This window comes from Pan paniscus, chromosome 11, assembly GCF_029289425.2.
Source record: "Pan paniscus chromosome 11, NHGRI_mPanPan1-v2.0_pri, whole genome shotgun sequence".
In the NCBI taxonomy this organism is placed as follows: domain Eukaryota; kingdom Metazoa; phylum Chordata; class Mammalia; order Primates; family Hominidae; genus Pan; species Pan paniscus.
In genome coordinates this window covers 112,817,310-112,837,478 of record NC_073260.2, presented here as the reverse complement: position 1 = coordinate 112,837,478, position 20,169 = coordinate 112,817,310, and the positions used below count along the sequence as shown (strand labels likewise).

Genomic DNA, 20,169 nt, shown 5'->3' with positions numbered 1-20,169 from the left:
TAAGCAAGCAACTTATCTATTAAGGCAATTTGACACTTTTGAATGCAAATTTAATGGTTATTTAACACTCTTATCCTGAATCATACCAATATTTATCAGTCCCAGTCCATATGTGTGGCCAAATCTGACTAAGGCTGGGATATAGGGATGAGGAGGAGGAGATTGAAGACTGAATGATCTAGCTGATGCATACTTGAATCAGAGAGAATCCTAGTCTCGCAAGTAGACGGCATTACCTAGAAAAGTTTTAGAACTGAGCACTTCTACTTAAAATGAATTTTGGCAGAGTGTTCATAATGAAACTCAGTTAAAAACAAGGTTAAAAATGTTAGCCCAAATGTTGAACATACAAAAATAATTGTAATTACAAAAGAAAGAGTTAAAAAAATAGTATGATAAGGATAAGATGTAGAATGCATTATGTTTAAGCTTGTGTGGTGAGGCTATTTTAGAGAAGAGAGCAATGGGTCTGCTTCTATCATTTTTATCTCTACAGCCAATGCCTCTTTATGCCCCACACCTGCCCTATCCTCACGTTGCTTAAAAAATCCCTTTAGTTTTAATTGTCATTATATAAAGAAAGAAAGAAGTCATACAGTTTTCATGATACTTTAGTCATTTTGAAGTAAACTGAAAATTTTGTTTGTGGTAAATCAAAGGTCTTCTGTGTCTCTGTTTGTATGATTACATAAACCCGTCAAAGTTTATACAGACTTTTAAGGACAAAATGAAAATCGGGTTGCGCATGCATGTGCTTGCATATGTGTGTTAGATTCCTTAGGTAAAAAATGTCTCCCCATGGTAAAAAATATTATAAACTAATGCTTATAGTTCACATGTTTAAGTATCCACTCTGATGTTGCTTTATCTTCCATATCAAGTATCTATTTCATAATGCATGAGAAAAAATGAAAATATTGAATAACATAATAATTTGAACTGAGCTCTCATTATTACAAAATGTTTGATGAGGCACAAGCTGAGGATGTGTTGACTAAAATGCTTCTGTTCAAAATGGAAATTGACATACAAAATACTAGATGTCTTCTTTTATTAAGAAATGGCATATATAGCTAACAATGACTCCCTGTTTCTTGAGAGAAAATGCTTTATATATCTCAAAGTGAATTGTTCATCACTAGAAATTGTGTGTTCTGGTACAATCCTGTGTCAATTTCCAGAAAGGATCTGACATTAAAATTTCTAGATAAGGGAAAGCTAGCAGAGAAATATCACAAATCTCTAGCAAGCTGCAGAGATGGACTAATGCTTAGTAGCAGCTCAAATTAAGACAGTTCAACATCTAGAATCCCATTTATCTGTACCAAACATTTCAGCAGACCTTATTGGCCACACAACAAGAGTCCCAATTCAATTGAAATTACTTATTTCAGTTAACAGACAATAAAAAACAAATACTTCAGTTTAGCACTCAGTATCATTGGACAATTTATTTTAATTTTATTTAAATATATTTTAATATAACCTAGTCATATGAACTAATTATTAGATTTAAATATGCAAAATATGATTATTATTCTAATTAAATGCTAGTAACTCCCTCGTGCTGTGATTTACACTGCATAAATTATATCTCTTGAATCATATTTGTGCTTAAAAAAGTCTTCCATACATTTCACTTTTTTCACATATCTTCTCTCCAAACCATATCCTAAAGCCCTGCCATACAGCTCGTAATTTTAAGTCAGAGAACCTGCTTATAACAAACCTATTGTAACAAACTCGTTTCTTTATGTTTTTTTCCTGGAAAACAGACTCTGTATATACTTTTTACTCTCAGAACATCTTATGTTAATACATAAGTTAATTTTAATTTATATCTACAGACTTACTGGCATTCTATTTTCATTTGGATTGAAGATCATTTGTAATGTGTACCATCTCTCAAAGAAAAAAAAAGTCCAGACATAGGACATGGGACATAATCCACAAACATATGCCAGTAGAAATATATTTATATATATATATATATAGTCAAGTTTCAAAAAAAATTCACTGTTCAAATGATTTTATTTACTAGAAATCTTATATTGATTGGCACCTTCAATTTAATAAACACATAATTAAATATATCTACTCTTTGTTAAGGGAAATAAATGGAACTTATCAGTGTGAAATATTCATTTCTTTTGGTTTTTACAAAATAAATATACCATTTTAAAAAGTAAATCTTTAAGCATCTAAATTTACTTTAAATATTTCATTATTTATAAGTTTAGTAAAGTTTAACAATCATACTTAAGAGGACTATGTAGTTAAACTTCACTAAATATTATAAAGTACATTTATACATGTTCTTTTTCTGTACTTCAGCTGTCTAACAACAAATGTTCCTTAAGTATTTTAGAAATGAATATAATTGTTTCCCTAAATATTATAAAATGCATATGTGTATTTTATTTTTAGCAATCTAACAAACATATCCTTCCCAAACTGCTATACAGTCTTATTAAAAATTCCACAAGTTAAATTTATAAATGTAGTTATTTATAAGTTTTTCCAAACACTAATTGTTTGCAAAGTTTGCTAAATTTTGTTTTGTCTTAAAAACACTTGCTTAAAATAAAGTATTTAATTAGTATTTTACATTGGAATAAAAATATATGTCACCATTTATTGTCAGATTATCTTAAATAGTATATTTTAAATACCAAATGGTTAAAATTACTCAACTTATAAAAAATATATTAAAGATGTAGATTTGATTAAAGCTATTATTCTAGGCTAGGTGTGGTGGCTCACACCTGTAATCCCAACACTTTGGGAGGCCAAGGCAGGCGGATCCTTTGTGGTCAGGAGTTCAAGACCAGCTTGGCCAACATGGTGAAACACTGTCTCCGCTAAAAATACTAAAAATTAGCCAGGCGTGGTGGTCCCTGCCTGTAGTCCCAGCCAGTCAGGAGGCTGAGGCAGGCGAATCACTTAAATCCGGGAGTTTGAGGTTGTAGTGAGCCAAGATCACACCACTGCACTCCAGCATGGATGACAGAGACTCCATCCCCCCCCAAAAAAAAAAAAAAAAAAAAAGTTACCATTCTTTATTACTTGTATGCTTTTTCAGGCTGTTAAATCCTTATGTATTATACATCAGGTTAATTTGGGGTTAGAATTACAGACCAGAGAGTTTTAGTGTGAGTTTCTCAGTGTGTGTGGGTTGCCCAGAAATGAGATTTTTGATCAGTCAATGGGATCCAGAGCTGCAGGGATTTCCCTGTAATCATAATTAACAGTTTGATCCCTGCTATAATCTCTGAGCCAATACAGAATTAAAATGCAATGTCTAAAAACCAGAATCCTTACACAGCCTGAATCTTTTCACTTCAAGATATATTATTTTTAACTACTTTGGACTTTATCACCTAATTAATGTAGATGAAATATGGCAAACCTAGCTCACGTGCTTTACCATTTGATAAGATCTCACTAAATTATTTACCACTGATTTAATTTTTTAATAATTTGGATCCTCTCTCTGGTCTTCCACATTTATTTTTTAACACATATAGGCAGAAATCTAGCTTCGAGAAAAGTACAGATTCTGCCTGGTTAAATCTTAGTTATTAATTTGGCCATTTTCACATAGCATGTTAAAATGCTTAATAAATATTTATTGTTTAATAAAACATTATAAGGATTATAGCTTCATGAATAATTCTATGGCTATATCATGCCTATTGTGAACTAATTATTAAAATGTGGTTATGCATGCCTCAGTGTTTTCAAGCACCCTCTCCCTCAAAAACACATACACCTTCCATGCAACTGAAATGAATGTTAAAAAGATAGCTAATACTTGTTAAATATTTTACAGACTTTTCAGTCATTAACTGGTGTATATGCTCCTGGTCACATTCTCCTTCTTGAAATATTTCATATCCTTGATTTCAGCTTCTCCTCCTTTAAAACTTCATGGTATTTTCCACAAGTCTTTTAAATTGTATCTTCTCTTAAAATTTCTTAAATGCTAGTATTTCTAAAAATTCTGGTTTAGCACTCCTTCAATCCTCAACTACAATCTCCCCAGTTGTGACACATACTGAGAAAGATAAATTGGTTCCTGGAGTTGACTTGTTACTAACATTCAGGTCCTGCTATTGCTATATGCTAGCCTGGTACTTGACTATGCAGTTGATTAAACTTCACTAAATATTATGAAGCACATTTATATGTGTTCTTTTTCTGTACTTCAGCTGTCTAGCAACAGCTAGGTCTTGGTGTTCTCTTGATGAGCAGAAACAATTCAGTAACAGAACAAAACATCAACATCAGACAAGGCCAATCTGACCATAAAGAATCAAGATAAAAGTAAGACCACTCATAATGATGTCTGAATACAGAGAAAACTAAAAGACTTTCCAGGCCACAATGTACCAAAGATATCCCTATCATGGCTAAAATGAGTGACCACCTGCTCCTTTATTAATTATAGCTTTAGCTTCACTCTCATTTCCACTCCTTATAAATAATATTTTTAAAGATACTGAACCATAGTTTTAACTATACTTTGTAACAGCATCCCATCTAGAGCAAAGCCCTGCTATTATTAACGCTCCCCAAATTCACCTAACAAGACTAAAATCTTTTTTACCACCCAAGTATTGAGGTAGCTCCACATGGGGTATGTTCTCCTTTGCCCCAGTGAGTAAAACACTCAACTATTCAACAACAGGTGTGTCCCTAGTGGTCTTGGTGGGAATCCATTGACAATATTCATTAAAAATCCATGCTTTTGCATACCACCTATGGACTTAAAACTGTCCAAGTAGAGACTTCTATTCTAGATCAAAACTCACCTAATCCTTCTTTGCTAAACTTGTTCACTTACATGATCCACAGGCACACCAATTTCAACATACTTAAATTGAACAGATTGTTAGCTTCTCCAAAAAAGCCCTTGCTCTTACGTTTCATATCCTGTTGAAGAAATGGCTTCTATATCCAGAAATCCAAGAGGCAGCTTTGACAGCTTCCTAACTCACCACATGCAACTTTCATTTCCTGATTTCTAAATATCTCCCTTTGTTTTACATTGCCACTGCTGCTTCTCAAGTCAAGATCCTCATTATTTCCTATCCAAGTAGCCAACTGACAGCGTTATTGTATGTCTGGTAGCATTTTGTTCCTACTATGTCAGATGCCCAAGTGATCTTTTTAAAAGGCAAAACTGATCAGGTCAATTTTTTACGTACCTTCAATTACTTCCCAAACTTACAGGATTGGAGAATTTGCAAGCCAAATCATCTGTCTTTTCCTATTTCTCACCTTTTATCTCTAGCGATTTCCAAAAGACAGTTTCAGAACAATGTTATTGTACTTTACTTATTTATATTTCTGCCATTTTGAGCCTGTTTTCTAATTAATTTTCATTGAATATAGGGTAAAATTCTAAGATCTTAAGTGATCAGTTTTATGAATTTTGAAATTTTTCTATACCTATATACCACAACATAAAATATGCCTCTTTTCAGTCAATTTTGCTGTTACCCAACAACCAATTTCTAGTTACTGCTCCATTAAGTTAATTTGCATTCTTCTTGGACTCATATAAGTAGAGTATGGGCTTTTAAATTTTAGCTTTCATCTAATAAAACTTTATGGGTTCTTTTCTTAGTTACTTAGAAAATCTTAGTTACTTAGTTGAAAATCAATTCAGTGTTTATGTAGAGATCTACTTTTGGCCAATCTCTGCCATTCTACTAGTTTGCTTTTCTACTTTTATATGATATTACACTGCCTTAATGAAACTTTATAGTAAGACTTGAAATGAAATATTTTAGCCCTCTAATTTCATTTTTGGCCACATAATTGTACGGCCTATTCTAGGTCCTTTGTGTTTCTTATCAAATTTATAATGAACTTGTTAATTTCTTCAAAAAAAATTGGGTAGACTATGTTAGAGATCTCTAAGTTTCTTTGGAATAACAGAACCCATAGGATATGTGAGAGGATTTTTTTATGGGAATTAGTTCACATGATCACAGAAGTGGAGAAGTCCCATGATAGGCTGTCTGCAAGATGAAGAACCAGAAAAGGTGGTAATGTGGCTTGTCTGGAGCCTCAGAACCAGGGAAGCCAATAGTATAGCCCCCAATCTGAAGCCAAAAGGCTGAGAGTCCTCAGAAGGTCACTGGTGCGAGTCCTGAAGTCCGAATGCTAAAAAACCTAGAGTCTGATATCCAAGGACAGGAGATAAAAAGGTGTCCTGCTTTGGAATGGGGACAGACAAGAGTCATATTCCCTTATTTTACCTGTATTTCTCAGCCCGGCCCCCAGCTGATTGGATGTTTCTCATCCACAATGAAAGTGGGTCTTCCTCTCTTAGTCCACTGACTGATGTTAATCTTCTCTAAAACCACCTCATGAACACACCCAGAAACAATACTTCATCAGCCATTTAGGCACCCTTCAGTCCATTCAGGTTGACACCTAAAATTAGCCATTATAGTAAGTATGTTGAATCTATAAATCAATATTAGAAAGATGAATATCTTTTTAAAAATTTCATCTCTTTTGTATTTTGTATTTTTGTTAACATATAACAGATGTAAATATTTTGGGGGTACATGTGATATTATGATGCATTCATATAATGAAACAGGGTAATTGGGATATCCATCACATTAAATATTTATCATTTTTAATGTTAGGAATATTTGAGTTTTTTTTCTTCTAGCTATTTTTGCATGTGAAATTGATTAATGTTAACTGTAGTCACCATGCCGATCTATGAAACACCAGGTGGATGTCTTAACAATATCGAATTCTTCAATCAATAAACATAATGTATATCCTCACACATTTAGGATTTTCAAAATTTTGTCATTAACATTTTGTAAATTTTAAGAGAGGGAGTTTGACTAAAATTTGGAACATTTATTGCTAATCATTTGATAATTTTTGAGGCTACTATAAATGATAGTCTTTTCTTATTTCTATTGTTTGTTACTAACATAGATATTACATCCTGTTCTTTTATATCTTGACTTTGTGTATTGTATGTTTTTCTCGTATGTCTTGATATTGATAAATTTGTTTATTTTCGATTGTTGTTGATTCTACAGAGTTATCTATATCTACAGTCATGTCATTTATGAATGATGGCGATTTTACCTCTTCCTTTCACATGTTTATTTTGTTTAGTCACTTGCCTTTTTGAACTGCCTAGGCTTCCCAGTATAATGTTAAACAGAAGTGATGATTTTTGTCTTGTCCCCTGTCTTGTAAAACACTCAATGTCTCACCATTAAGTTTGATGGAGCTATATAGATTTTACTAAGATTCTTTTCATCAAGCTAAGAATGCTTCCTTCTATTTGTGTTGGCTAAATGTTATCATTAAGGGGTTTGAATTTTGGTATGCTTTGTAAAAATCTGTTTATATATCTTGCATATTTTTCTATTTTATTTTATTTATATGATGAATTATCTGTATTACTTTGCTTTTATACTGCTATAAAGAAATACCTGAGATGGGATAATTTATAAAATAAAGAGGTTTAATTGACTCACTGTACCACATGACTGGAGAGGCTTCAGGAAACTTAGAATCATGAAGGAAGGGGAAGCAGGCACCTCTTATATAGCAGCAGGCAAGAGAGAGAGCAGGGAAACCCATCACTTATAAAACCATCAGATCTCGTGAGAACTCACTCACTATCATAAGAACAGCATAGGGAAACTGCTCCCGTAATCCCATCACCTCCCACCAGGTCCCTCCTGCAACACCTGGGGATTACAGTTCAAGGTGAGATTTGAGTGGGGACACAGAGCCAAGCCATATTAATTACATTAATTTTCCAATGTTAAACACAGCTTGCTTTCTTGTGATAAATACTGTGTCATAATATATTCTCTTTATTATAAATGCCAGATTAGATTTGCTCATATTTTGTTACTGTTGGTTAAATCTATATTTAGGGGAAAATTGAGTTTTGTTTCCTGTCCCTATACCAAATTTCTTTCGGATTTTATATTATGATTTTTCTAATATTAGAATATAGGTTAAAAACTGTTCAATTTTCTGGATTTTCTGAAATTGTTTGTGTAAAATTATCACTTAATTCTTGAAAAGCTTAACATTTAGTATAAAATTGTTCTGGCTGCTAGTGTCATACCAGAGGCGTGGTAAAAATAGATACACGCAAAAGTTTTTCACTGGGATACACATGAAAAGCAGTTGAAAGTAATACTAAAGACTAAGTGTCTCAACATATACGGAACTTATGAATGAGAGTATAAGCAAGAAATTACGCCATCAGAAATACATTTTCCAATATATAATCGGGAAGTATTGTAACCAGCAAAAATGAAACATAGATTGAAAAAATAAAGAATGGAAGTTTTGATAAAGGAAGTTATAATAAGAGTGTACCTAAAAATTCTGAGGCAAATGTGAAAATGAACAAATTCTTCCGCCTGACTATATACTTGGACATTTACAGGAATATTGTTTATAATAGTCTGAGACTAGGAATAACCTCAATATACATTAACAGAAGTGTTAAATAATGATTTTTATGATAAAAATCATACAAAATAATAATAAATGAACTACAACCTGGTTAAAAACTGGAAAATGTATACAGTAGAATTCTATTTTTATAAAGACAAAATACAAAATAAAAAAGATACACAATTAACAGAAATAATAGTGATCTCATGCCTAATGAAGATAAATGCAATGCACAAGGGCAAAATGGGACTTTCAAAGTATAAGCAATATTTTGTTAACGTGTCACATAGTTTGAATGTTTGTCCCCTCCAAATTTCATGTTGAAATGTAGTCCCCAAACACCTCTGTTGAGAGGTGCTTGGTAATCGGGACGGAACCCTTGTGAATGGCTTGGTATAATGAGTGAATTCTCCCTCCCTTAGCATGAGAACTGGTTGTTTAAAAGAGCCTGGCATCTCTCTTGCTCCCTCTTTCTCCATGTGGCACGCCTGCTCTTGCTTCACCTTCTGCCAGGAATAAAAGCCTCTGAGGTCTCACCAGAAGCTGAGCAGATGCTGGTACCATGCTTGTACAGCCTACAGAACCATGAGTCAAAAAAATCTCTTTTCTTAATAAATTACCCAGTCTCAGGTATTAGTTTATAGCAATGCAAAATGGGCTAACACAATATGGTTGTTGGGAACATGAATATTCATACCTTTTGTATTCTGTATGTTTAGTGTACAGATTGTTTTTCGTATGAGATTGAGACAGAGTTTCGTTTTGTCTCCCAGGCTGGAGTGCAGTAGCCTGATCTCAGCTCACTGCAACCTCCGCCTTCTGAGTTCAAGCAATTCTCTTGCCTCAGTCTCCTGAGTAGGTGGGACTACAGGCGCGTACCACCACGCTCGACTGATTTTTTTTTTTTTTTTTTTTTTTTTTTAGTAGAGACAGGATTTCACCGTGTTAGTCAGGATGGTCTCGATCTCCTGATCTCGTGATCCGCCCGCCGTGGACTCCCGAAGTGATGGGATTACAGGCATAAGCCACCGCACCTGGTCTGTATGTTATATTTTATTAAGTGCAATTAGAGATTATTTTAATGTATTCAATTTTTGAACAAGGCATTAAAAGCTCAGATAGGTTACAAGACATGCTCAAGAGTCAGAAGTAGGTTTCGTAGCTGAAGTTTGTTAACCTTGATATTTCTTAACATTTCATTTGTTTCAGGCTAAAGGAATAGTCTAGCAGTCTTAGGGATTATAAAGTGTCAAATCAATTATTTGGGGTAATATTTAGCTTTTTATTTATATGATTGTTGTTCTTTTGATGGTACTTAAGATGTTTTAACATAAAACATATAAGATGTTTTCAAATAATGTCATACTGTTCATGTATTTGCCAGTATAGGTTTTTGGCAACATGGATAAAATAACTACAAACTGAACTAAATTTGCTTATCTCACTACATTAACTTGAAAGAATGCAGTTGATAAAGGCTTAGTGGTACTTTCCTCAGCATTAGGGCTGGCTTGATGCTAGAAAAGAGACATTTTCATTTCTCACAAAATGACGAAGTACCCTTATTCTCCAACTACCCAGCACCTTGTTTCTTATAAATTCCGTGTGATTAATTACATGATAGTACCAATCTCCCAGGCTATGGATGTCCATATATTGCACCACCACAGCCTGTACTCTAGGGAAAAAAAATAAATTGTATAAACTGTATTCCCACTTGGGGGATTGTATTAGCAGCAGTCTTTCATCAGTGTAGCTGTAGAAAATCTAATTCTCCTCTGACGTGACCCCCAGGAGGCGGAGCTTGCAGTGAGCCGAGATCACGCCACTGCACTCCAGCCTGGGCGACACTGCAAGACTCCGTCTCAAAAAAAAAAAAAAAAAATCTAATTATCCTCTTTATCTGTCTCTTTCTCAACATAATATATAAATGTATATATATATACACACACACATATTTTTCTATGCTGTGTGTATGCATATATATGTTATATGTGTGTATATGTATATTATATATATAACATAGAGAAAGATGTTTTAATATCTCAAATCTTGATCAGTCTTACATGAAAGAGACTATATAGCATGTCCAGTTCTCCTACCATTTATGATAACTCTCTGCTGATTTTGATGTGATCATATATTCCTGCATCTTCCTTATGATATTGCTAAAGCTAAGGGTGCTCCATTCTCTAGGAAAATGCGTTGTCATATTCCTAAATGTTGACTAATACTCTATATATCATTTATGAAGAGGTTAGTATGCCAAAGTAGGAAATAAAGTGAATTTTCATGTGTCATATATTGGTAGTCTTAAGGCATCATTACTACAGTCAAAAAAAGTTTACACTGTGCTTTGTGCATAAATTTAGTAAACATTTATAAAATGTGCTATGAATTTTAAAGTATTTTTAAAGAATATTTTATTTGATATATTCATGAGTTTGAATCAGTGTTCTCTACATTATAACTGAGAAGACGTAGAAAAATAGTTACTGAAAATATTTTACTTTCTTAGTTTAAAAATGGAATACATGTAGTATACATGGCTTTTTTTCCTCCTATTTTTTCAAGATACATGTCCTTTCCACATTGGCTAGCTCAAGTACAGGTTTGCCTAAAGAAAATTTCACTGAATGAGAACCGCGCAATTTATAATATTAACTCCTTGAGCTGTATCCTGTCAATGTCACAAGCCCATTAAAATTAATAATAAGTAATTAATTAAATAAATAAATTTATTTTTATTAATAGCCAATATTTTCAATCTTCACAACTTATTTTTACTTAAACAGTGTAAAGATCTTGTACTCAATGAAACATGGTAATAAAACATAACCAAAGATTAGATGTGCTCTAATCCTTTAAAGTAGATTTAGCTTAATCTAACCTAAATCTAAAATATAAAACCACTTTTAATTATATAATTATAAGTCAAGTATTGGCTCTCATTAGATGATGAAAATTAGCCAAAACTGCTTTGCACACTTCAGCTGATGATCACAGCACCATATTATTTATACTTCTCCAGTTATTTCTACTTTCCTACCAATGTAATGGGCAATAATATACATTATATATAAATATATATTAAAAGTAACTATGTTTCAATTATGCATGTAATTAAATTTGAGCACCGCTTTCTTATATATTAGAATAGGTGACTTCAAGTTTAGCCAAGTGGTGGTCAAATTCAGCTGCGTTTTGCCAGCATTTCTAAATGACAAGGGACATGTATGTACATATAGCCAGAGAATCTCTTTGAAAAATAGTCCTTCAAAAGTGGAATTGTTTTGAAGACAATAAAAGTTTACGTCTGGATTGTTGCTTGCATACCAAAGATAGAAATACAGACATAATACTTTGGTTAATGTTTAAGCTTGTAGAATAAAAAGGTACATTGAAAAAATAAGTAAGGAAATAAACCTCATAAGATTTATTTAAAGCAGGGACAGCAGGAAGGAGACAAGTAATCCAGGGAGACAAAGAAAGGGCTATAGAGTAATATGAGAAATATCAGCATAAATAAAAGTATAGAAAACATTTATTCAGTTTTGATCTCTGCCCAAGGATTTTCATATATTTTATTTTATTTTCTATTTACTAATTTTTTTTAATGTACACAGTGTTTATTGGATTTTTAGATTTTTAGAATCAACCAGTGAACAAAGCATGAAAGCCTTATGTTTATAAGACAATATATAAAATGATCAACTCTGACAGTATAAAATTTAAGGTATGGCTGAGAGAAACTAATCTATTATCTGAAAACAATAGACCAAGAAATGGATAGATAAGAGATTGCAAGTTAGAGAGGCAAACAACAGAAAACTAAAAATAACAATGTAACTGTGAAAATTTAGCTGATGATATAGTGTCAGTCAGCTAAAGCCTTGTGTTTCATGGCAAGCAGTCAATAGAGCCTCAGTTGAATATCAACATAGAGATGTAAGGACGCCATGTAGAATGAGGGTGCTAGCCACCAGAAGAACAAAATGCAGAAATGCTGAAAGGTGGTGGCCTATGGGACTATGGGTAGGACAAGGGAATGGAGTGGATGATTTTTGTTTTAATAATATGCCCTTCTCGACCATGCGTATTCTGAGAAACAGTTTTAATGCTTTAAGTGAATAAATAAAAATGTTGAATTGTGAGTACATTCATGTTCTGAAAACCAGATATGAAAACATGCTGATAGTGAAAAGCAGTTTTTTAAGCAATCAAGACAGGAGGGTATTCAGCATCTGTCATGCATTTGTCATCAGGTTCCAGAATGGTGGTCTTGCCAGAGGGTGGGACCAGTTGCTTCCTCATTAGTACTTCCAGCCCCAAAATTAAACATAAGCTTACAGTGGATATGAAGTATTAGTTTGATGGCTGTGTGTGTGTGTGTGTGTGTGTGTGCGTGTGTGTGCAGGAAAATTACAGGAAAAAATAAAGCATCTGAATTTTGAATCAAAATTGCCATGCTGTTTTTGTAAAATGTGATTCAGAAGACCTAAAAAAGATTAGATATAAGTTCCACTATTATGACTTTTAGCAATAGAGCCAACTGGCAGGTGCGAGCCTCCATTCTGGCAGGATTCTACGGAAGCCTCTGGTCAAGAGAGGCCCTGGTGTGCTGTGCTGGGCTTATGAGACAGTCATGTGATCTGTCCCAGTTTCGTGGAAGAGACTGCATGTCCTTTTTGTTTCTCCTTTACATAACCAGTCTGCCACCTCTGGGTTCCAACAGACAGACCCTCTGTGGAGTTGTCCACCTGCTTTCCACCTGGAAGGTGCCAGTGACCTCTTGTTCTCCCAGTTCTCCCTGCCCTCCCTTGTGAGAGAACGATCCTATTTTGTATTACTTCTTAGAAACATTGTGAGCAAAACGTTCCATGGACCACCCAAGCGGTTCAGACCACAGGCAGTGTCCCAGAGACCCTGAAGCAGCAGGCACCTGGGTGCAAACACCCAGGGTGAGCCTACCCCATGCCTTTACACCCAGGGTGAGCCTCCCATGCCTTCACACCGGCTACTCTGCCAGTCATATTGCAAGGATGATGAGGGCAGCCTGGGGAGTCCCCCAAATTTCAGCATCAGTGAGTGCTCTGACCTCACTCATGACAAGGTCCCGTAGGTCTCTTATACAGGTCACATAGAAAATGTTCTCCCGTGACCAAAAATGCAGACCATCTGACAGTTTCTGGCTATTTTCAGTATCATTATCTTCTCCACCAACACTGACAATTTTACCACGGTTGTGGTTTTCTTCGTTTTAACAACAATTTTATTATTTGATCGTGACAGAAACGTATATGAGAAATATATCTCAACTTTGCAGATATTTTTAAAAATATGATGTATTTAATTAATGCATTTAAACTTAAATAATTTGTACAGAAACAGCAATCTCACCCTCTCCATGGCACTGCTTTGATAGTACTACCAGAAACAATACAGGAGATTTTAAGAGAAGAAACAAAGTGTATCACATAATGTAGAATTATCAAGAAAAAAATAATTAGAGGAAGTTGTTTGTTTAGACTGGTAGGCAAAGGAACATTTTAATTATTGGGATGAAGTGTAACAGTGAATGATGGGGAAAGGCAGCCTCACAATAAAGACCTTCCAGTGAAGTCTGTCTTAGAAAATCATGGTTGTCAACAATAGAGGGTTTTTGTTTTTTCATTTCTTCATTTATAATTGTTTAAAATGTAACATAAGTTAATAGAAGTAGGAATTAAAGAAAGTATTAATAAATATAATATCAAGTTCCCATAGGAAGAAGTATAAAATTTAAGTCTAGGGAACATCATTTTTTGAGACAGGATAAAATATAAAATACATGCAATTTTTTAAAGAACACATGTTGAAATTCTAATTTGGGGAGATAACAGTTCTCTTCTAAATACCTAAATTCAGTGGTCATATTCATAATTTTTTTATTTCCACTTACAAACGAGGGCAGTGAAGTTCCTGGGAAGAGTACACACAACAATACCTTAAATTAACATTGGCTATCACAAGTGATTATAAACATTGACAGAAACAAATTAGTTGTTACTTATTTCATCAAATCTATACAAAACAAATCTATACTAACTAAATTTGTTAATGAATATTTATTTAAAACTGGAATAATTCCAAAGAGGAATTCTTATCCCAGGAATATGGGTTTTGTTAGCACCTGAGTTAAACACAACATTTTGAGATAAAAGGACTGTATCTGTCAGTATGCTTTCACAGTTATTTGATCTCCCTGTGGAACATGCTTTAAAGTTAATATGCCTTACTGCAAATTTCTCTTTAGACTGTCTCACAGGTTATTTTAAGACAGTGAATAATTTCTTTTATCATTCAAGAAGTTTTGTCATATCTTATGCACATCTTCATATATGGAAATGTATCAAACCCAGTGATATTCAGGGTTCTGAACCTCACTAAGAGTGGCTGTATTTCTCCATTTTCAGAAGTTATGTTGAATGTCCACCTCATTAAAAGATATATTACCATGAAAATACTTTTAATGTGCTAACACAGAAATATTTTTTACAAAATTCAAAAATGCAAATTATAAAGAATAATTTAAAATATGCAAAATAATACCATCCAGACATAACACCACGAACAAATTCTCTAGCCCATCAGTATTTGCTCTTGAGGCACAGTTACCATTGTTAAATAGGTAAACCTGCTGCTACTTGTGGTAGAGCACTTCCCACAAGTGGCCATGTGCAAAGTGACTGCCTTGTACATCAAAGCCTACAACTGAGTTTACCTACCCTAGTGGTTCCAGGACTCAGATGAGGAAGTACAGACTTAGTTTTCAATATTTGTGGTCTTAATTTATATGACATTCATTTCTAAATGAGCAGCCATATAGTCTCGTGCTTGCTTTAATTTGCTTGGAGAATGAGTGCCTAATTCACCAAGACGCACTCGCAACACAGATCAACATCTCTGAATGAGAACTTCATTCATAGGCAACATGGCTTACGAAAGTTGAATTACCAAAACCATGAATTTAGAAATTTTAAATTTAGCAAAAGTCACATAATTCACTAAAACAAATAAAATTTTGACTGTGTTTTATTCGTATCTATTTCATATATTAATTACACATGCTAATAAACTATGTAACCTGCCTTTTTTCTTAAAAAAGCACATCACCATATGCTAATTAATATGTCTTACTAGATTTCATCATCTTTAAGAAATGCATAGCAATATAATATTTGCTATTGTCAATCCATTATATAATCTAATTCATTGTATGCCTTAATGCCAATCCATTATATAATCCAATCTATTATATAACTTAATACTAGATTTTATTAGTCTGTATTTCTTTCACTTTATTTTTACTCTCTTAAATAATCCCGTGATAATCTGTTTTTGCAAATGCATTTTCATGCCCTTGTCCAATTATCTTCTCAAATGAATTTCTAGAAATAAAATATCTGTTTAGGAATATACATATTTTAAATTTTATACACATTTTTGAAGCTGCATGCCTAAAGGGGGGTTTCCATTCACACTACCAGGAGTCTCCTCTTTTCCCACATTTCAGTCCACACAAATATTATTCATTTTGTTTTAATTTTTCAACTATGATATGTTAATAAAAACTGTATACAGTTAGTTTTATTTGCACTTGCATGATTCCTATTAAGGCTGAATATCTCTTTGTAGGTTTGTCACTTTTCATACTGCTTCACTTTTCTCTTGAATCTGTGCTAATTAATATTTTTCTTTTCCCTTGTAAACTATTTATATTTTATCTAATTTATTTGTATATTAGAGATTTTTCTCTTATGCAGAATTAAATATTCTAAATATAGTTTGCTTACTAATTCCAGGTTTTTATGGGGCTTTCCATTATATGCATTGTTTCATCTGTCAATTTCTGAACCAATATCACACTTTTTAGTTAATAATACTACAATATATTTTTAGATCTGATTGAGCTGTTTTCCTGTTGCTCAATTTAAATACCTTCAATTCATTTATTTTTCAAAAAATAATGTTTCAAAAGAAAATGTTCTAAGAACAAATTATTTTTTATTAATTTAAAACTTTTATTCTGTCATTTAATAGACTTTTAGAGGTCACTTATATTTTCTGCCTTTTTTTAAGCTTAATCTTAATCTTTTTATATATTTATATTTCTGATGTGATAAATTGTTCCAATTGCATTTACAGCTATTGTGGAATAGAACTATTGATCCTTCTTCACAAATTAATATTTTTCATAAAACATAGGGAATATTTCTATGTCAAATGATTTTAACTTTATTCTGTTAGATATTTAAGACATAAAGTCATGTTATTTGCAAATAATATAATTAATATATTTTTCATTTTTTTAATAATTGCATATATCATTTTATTTTCTTTTGGCAATGCAGAGTCTGGCACTAGGGTAATAGTACTTTTTAATATTATGGTTTATTCATTATTTTTATTTTTTATACATATTATTTTTTTTCTAAATATACAGTCTAGCACTAATGAAACAGTGCTAAATAGTAAAGATGATCTGGACCTTCTTATATTCCTGGTTTTCATGTAAATCATCTTAATAACAACTCTTTAGTAACATTTTTAGATACAATATTTATGAAACATGTTAAGAATATCTATTTCTATATTTTAATACATTTTAAATTGAGTAATAAATGTTGAAGATGAGATGCTTTTTCAACATGTATGCATTCATCAAATATTTTTGGTGTATGCAAGACATTGTGCTGTCAGTAAGACTACAACCATGAGTTGAAACAAATGAGGCTTCCAGAAGCCCTATGGAGATTAAATTTCAATTGGAGAAAATATTTAACATATAAGCTTAGAAACAAATATAAAATTAAAACTTTGATAAGTGTCCCTGAATATAAAGATATTCTTATGAATACGCAGGAGAACCTGACATTATGGTTGGAGTTAGAAATGGAGATGGTTATTCAGTAAAGGTATCCTAAGGAAAGAAATATGGCAGTTGTTTTCTGACTATAGGATTTCTGGAAATTTATTACTTAATATAGAGAATGAATCACAATAGTTCAGGTAGACATCCCAACAGGTACATAGCTTCCTAACCAGAGAAAGCATGAAACGTGTGGAATGAAAAGAAAGCCTGTATGTCTGGAAGATTGAAAGCCACCAGAAGCATGATGCAAGATGAGGCTGAGAGAGGTCATTAGGATAAGATCATAAAGAGGAATGTCAGAGGAGGTGTGTGGAGCTGAGGGCAAGTGGGGAAGTTGTCTACTGGATCAACTTGTGTTATATTGAAAGTAAAAATATAAAGGTTTTGTGAATTGAATGGAGGTTAGTGGAGGTACAAACCTGAATGAATTCAAGAAATAAAATAAATTAAACTCAGTGAAGGACTTAACAGGAGAAGAAAAAACAAGGATCATTTCTAAGTTTGGGCACTGGTGAATGAGAAGGTTGATGACGTCATTCCCTAAGTAAAGAAACACTTGAGAAAGAACCATGGAGAGAAAATTGTGATTTAAATTTTAATCTTTGTGAGATTGAATTTTTTTAAGAAGTCAATACTGATTTGTGAAATAATTATGGAAACCATGCAGCAGTTTTAGGGAGATGGCTAGCAGTTGGTTAATTTTGATTTTATCATAAGAAACAAAATGGTATAAATGTGACACTCTAAATATACAATACAGTATAGAATGAATAGAAAATAAAGACTAGGATGCAACATTGAGGAATTCTAGCTTTTGAAGTCTAAATAAGGGAAGATTAATCTTAAAAAAGACTAATAAATAATTGCTTGATGTGCAAAGTAAACCAAAAGAAAATGGGATTTCAGAAACCATGTGTGTAGAATGTTTGATGAGAAATAGTTGAGTAATGAAGCTCATTGCATATTTTCTAGTAATGTAAATGTATCTAGCAAATAATATTAATAGACTATATTCATCTTCAAATTATTTGCGTAAACTACAGTTGGTGGCAATATATTATTCTTTCAATATGCTACTTAATTATATTCCAATAATGTGGTGTTAATTTTTACTTTTGATGTATATAAATAGATAGCAATCAATATTTATGCAACAAAATATAATATTGATGGATAAGACAAAATATACTTTATTTAATTTTTCTTTTAGCTTTGTGGTTATGTCATTATTATGTATATTTTTAATATAATCAAATTTACATAGTCAAATTTTCTTGGAACAATATTCACAAAACAAAAGCAATAATAAATAGTAGGATACTTAAGTAAAACTCAATGACATTTTTGGGTCTGCAGAAAAATTTAAAAACATCTAGAACCCCTTATTTAGAATTTCAGAAATTGAAATGACAGTCGTGAAATAAGTTTCGAGCAAACACCAGAGCCACTTATAACACAATCTTATATGCAAATTAATATCGTGTGTCTGTCAACATGTTATTTACATAAATTTACATATACGTCTATAGAAAGAAATTAATGTTAGTGTGATGTTTCTCTTATTGTCATTAAAAAGTTTTTTTAACTTCTCTTTTTGAAATGAATCTAGAATTTCAAGAAGAACACCATTAGATATATAGGAAGTTAGATTTTGCCTTGTCATTTGTTTGCTTTGGTTGTGCTGTGGGGTGTGCCTAGTCTCAGGGTCATAGATCAGTTGCATGATGGATGAGGCCCTCTTTGTTCTGTGCCTGAGCATAGTGTTACTTAGCCAAAGTCATCAAGCTTCCTCAATAACTGTTCAATCTGCTGTTTGTTAGACTTGGTTGTTATTACAAACTAGTTGACTGTCTTGAATTTTCATGGCCAAGCACACAACAGGGGGATCTTGATAATAGCCATTGGTAAGTCAATTTATATTTGGTTTTTAAAAGCAGATATTATCAACAATCATTTTAAATGTAAGTAGCCTAGATACACCAATTAAAAAATACAAATTTTCAGATCAAAAAACAAGATTCAACTGTACGTTGTGTGTAAAAAATTCACTTTTAATATAAAGATACATATATCTAAAAGGTAAGTATATGAAGAAAGATATACCATGCTAATACAATCAAAATGAAAGCTGAACTAAGTGTATTAATTTCAGACATAGCAGACTTTAGAGACAAAAGATTATAAGAGATAAAAAGGCATTAAATAAAAATAAAGGAGTAAATTCTCATTTGCTCTGCTACTTTCTCATCTGTGTCAGCTGATGTTACTTTAATCTTTGAAGTTGCAATTCTTTGAATGGGGCGTTTTGATTTTATATTATTTCATGCCTTTCTGGGTTTGACTGTGGTATAAGTCAAGTTTAGTCAAATGGCTTTGTTTCTGGATGATTTTAAGGTGCCAAAGCTGAACTCAGCACTCCTGAGCTTCATGCTCTAACCCTGGGAGGCTAGAACCAGGCCCACAGCATTTTTCTCTGGCCCCTCAAGGTTAAGCATCTGCTGTGCTAAAGGGTCAGAGGTGTTCCCAGTCCATTGGCAACAACACTCTAATGAAAGGTGACAGCAAAATCGCTTCAGGAAGGAAGTAGGTGGCATTGGTTCCTGCGTGTGCCCATGTGCCAGTAGTGCAAGGTGACAGTGGATCCTGCGCAGGCCAACAAAGCAGAGTGTGGAGGCTGCGAGTGAGTGAATGGCAGCAGGAGAGGGTTGTAAGTGGTTCTTGTCAGTAGGCACCTACCTGCAGAAACTGTCTAACTGTTATGTGGGGTCTCCTGGTGAAAGAGC

The 20,169-nt window shown here is 33.0% G+C and overlaps 1 protein-coding gene across 2 annotated transcripts in view; it reads left to right on the top strand.

Moving 5' to 3' along the window:
- The window catches only part of TYRP1 (tyrosinase related protein 1), a 1,170,479-nt gene that overhangs the window by 158,175 nt on the left and 992,135 nt on the right, over positions 1–20,169 (top strand). The window contains exon 3 of one of the 2 annotated variants that reach the window (XM_055092134.1): positions 9,400–9,509. The gene's annotated coding sequence lies outside the window, so the exon portion shown is untranslated. Of the gene's footprint in view, positions 1–9,396; positions 9,510–20,169 lie in introns of both variants that reach the window. The other variant, XM_055092135.2, reaches the window with a different exon arrangement.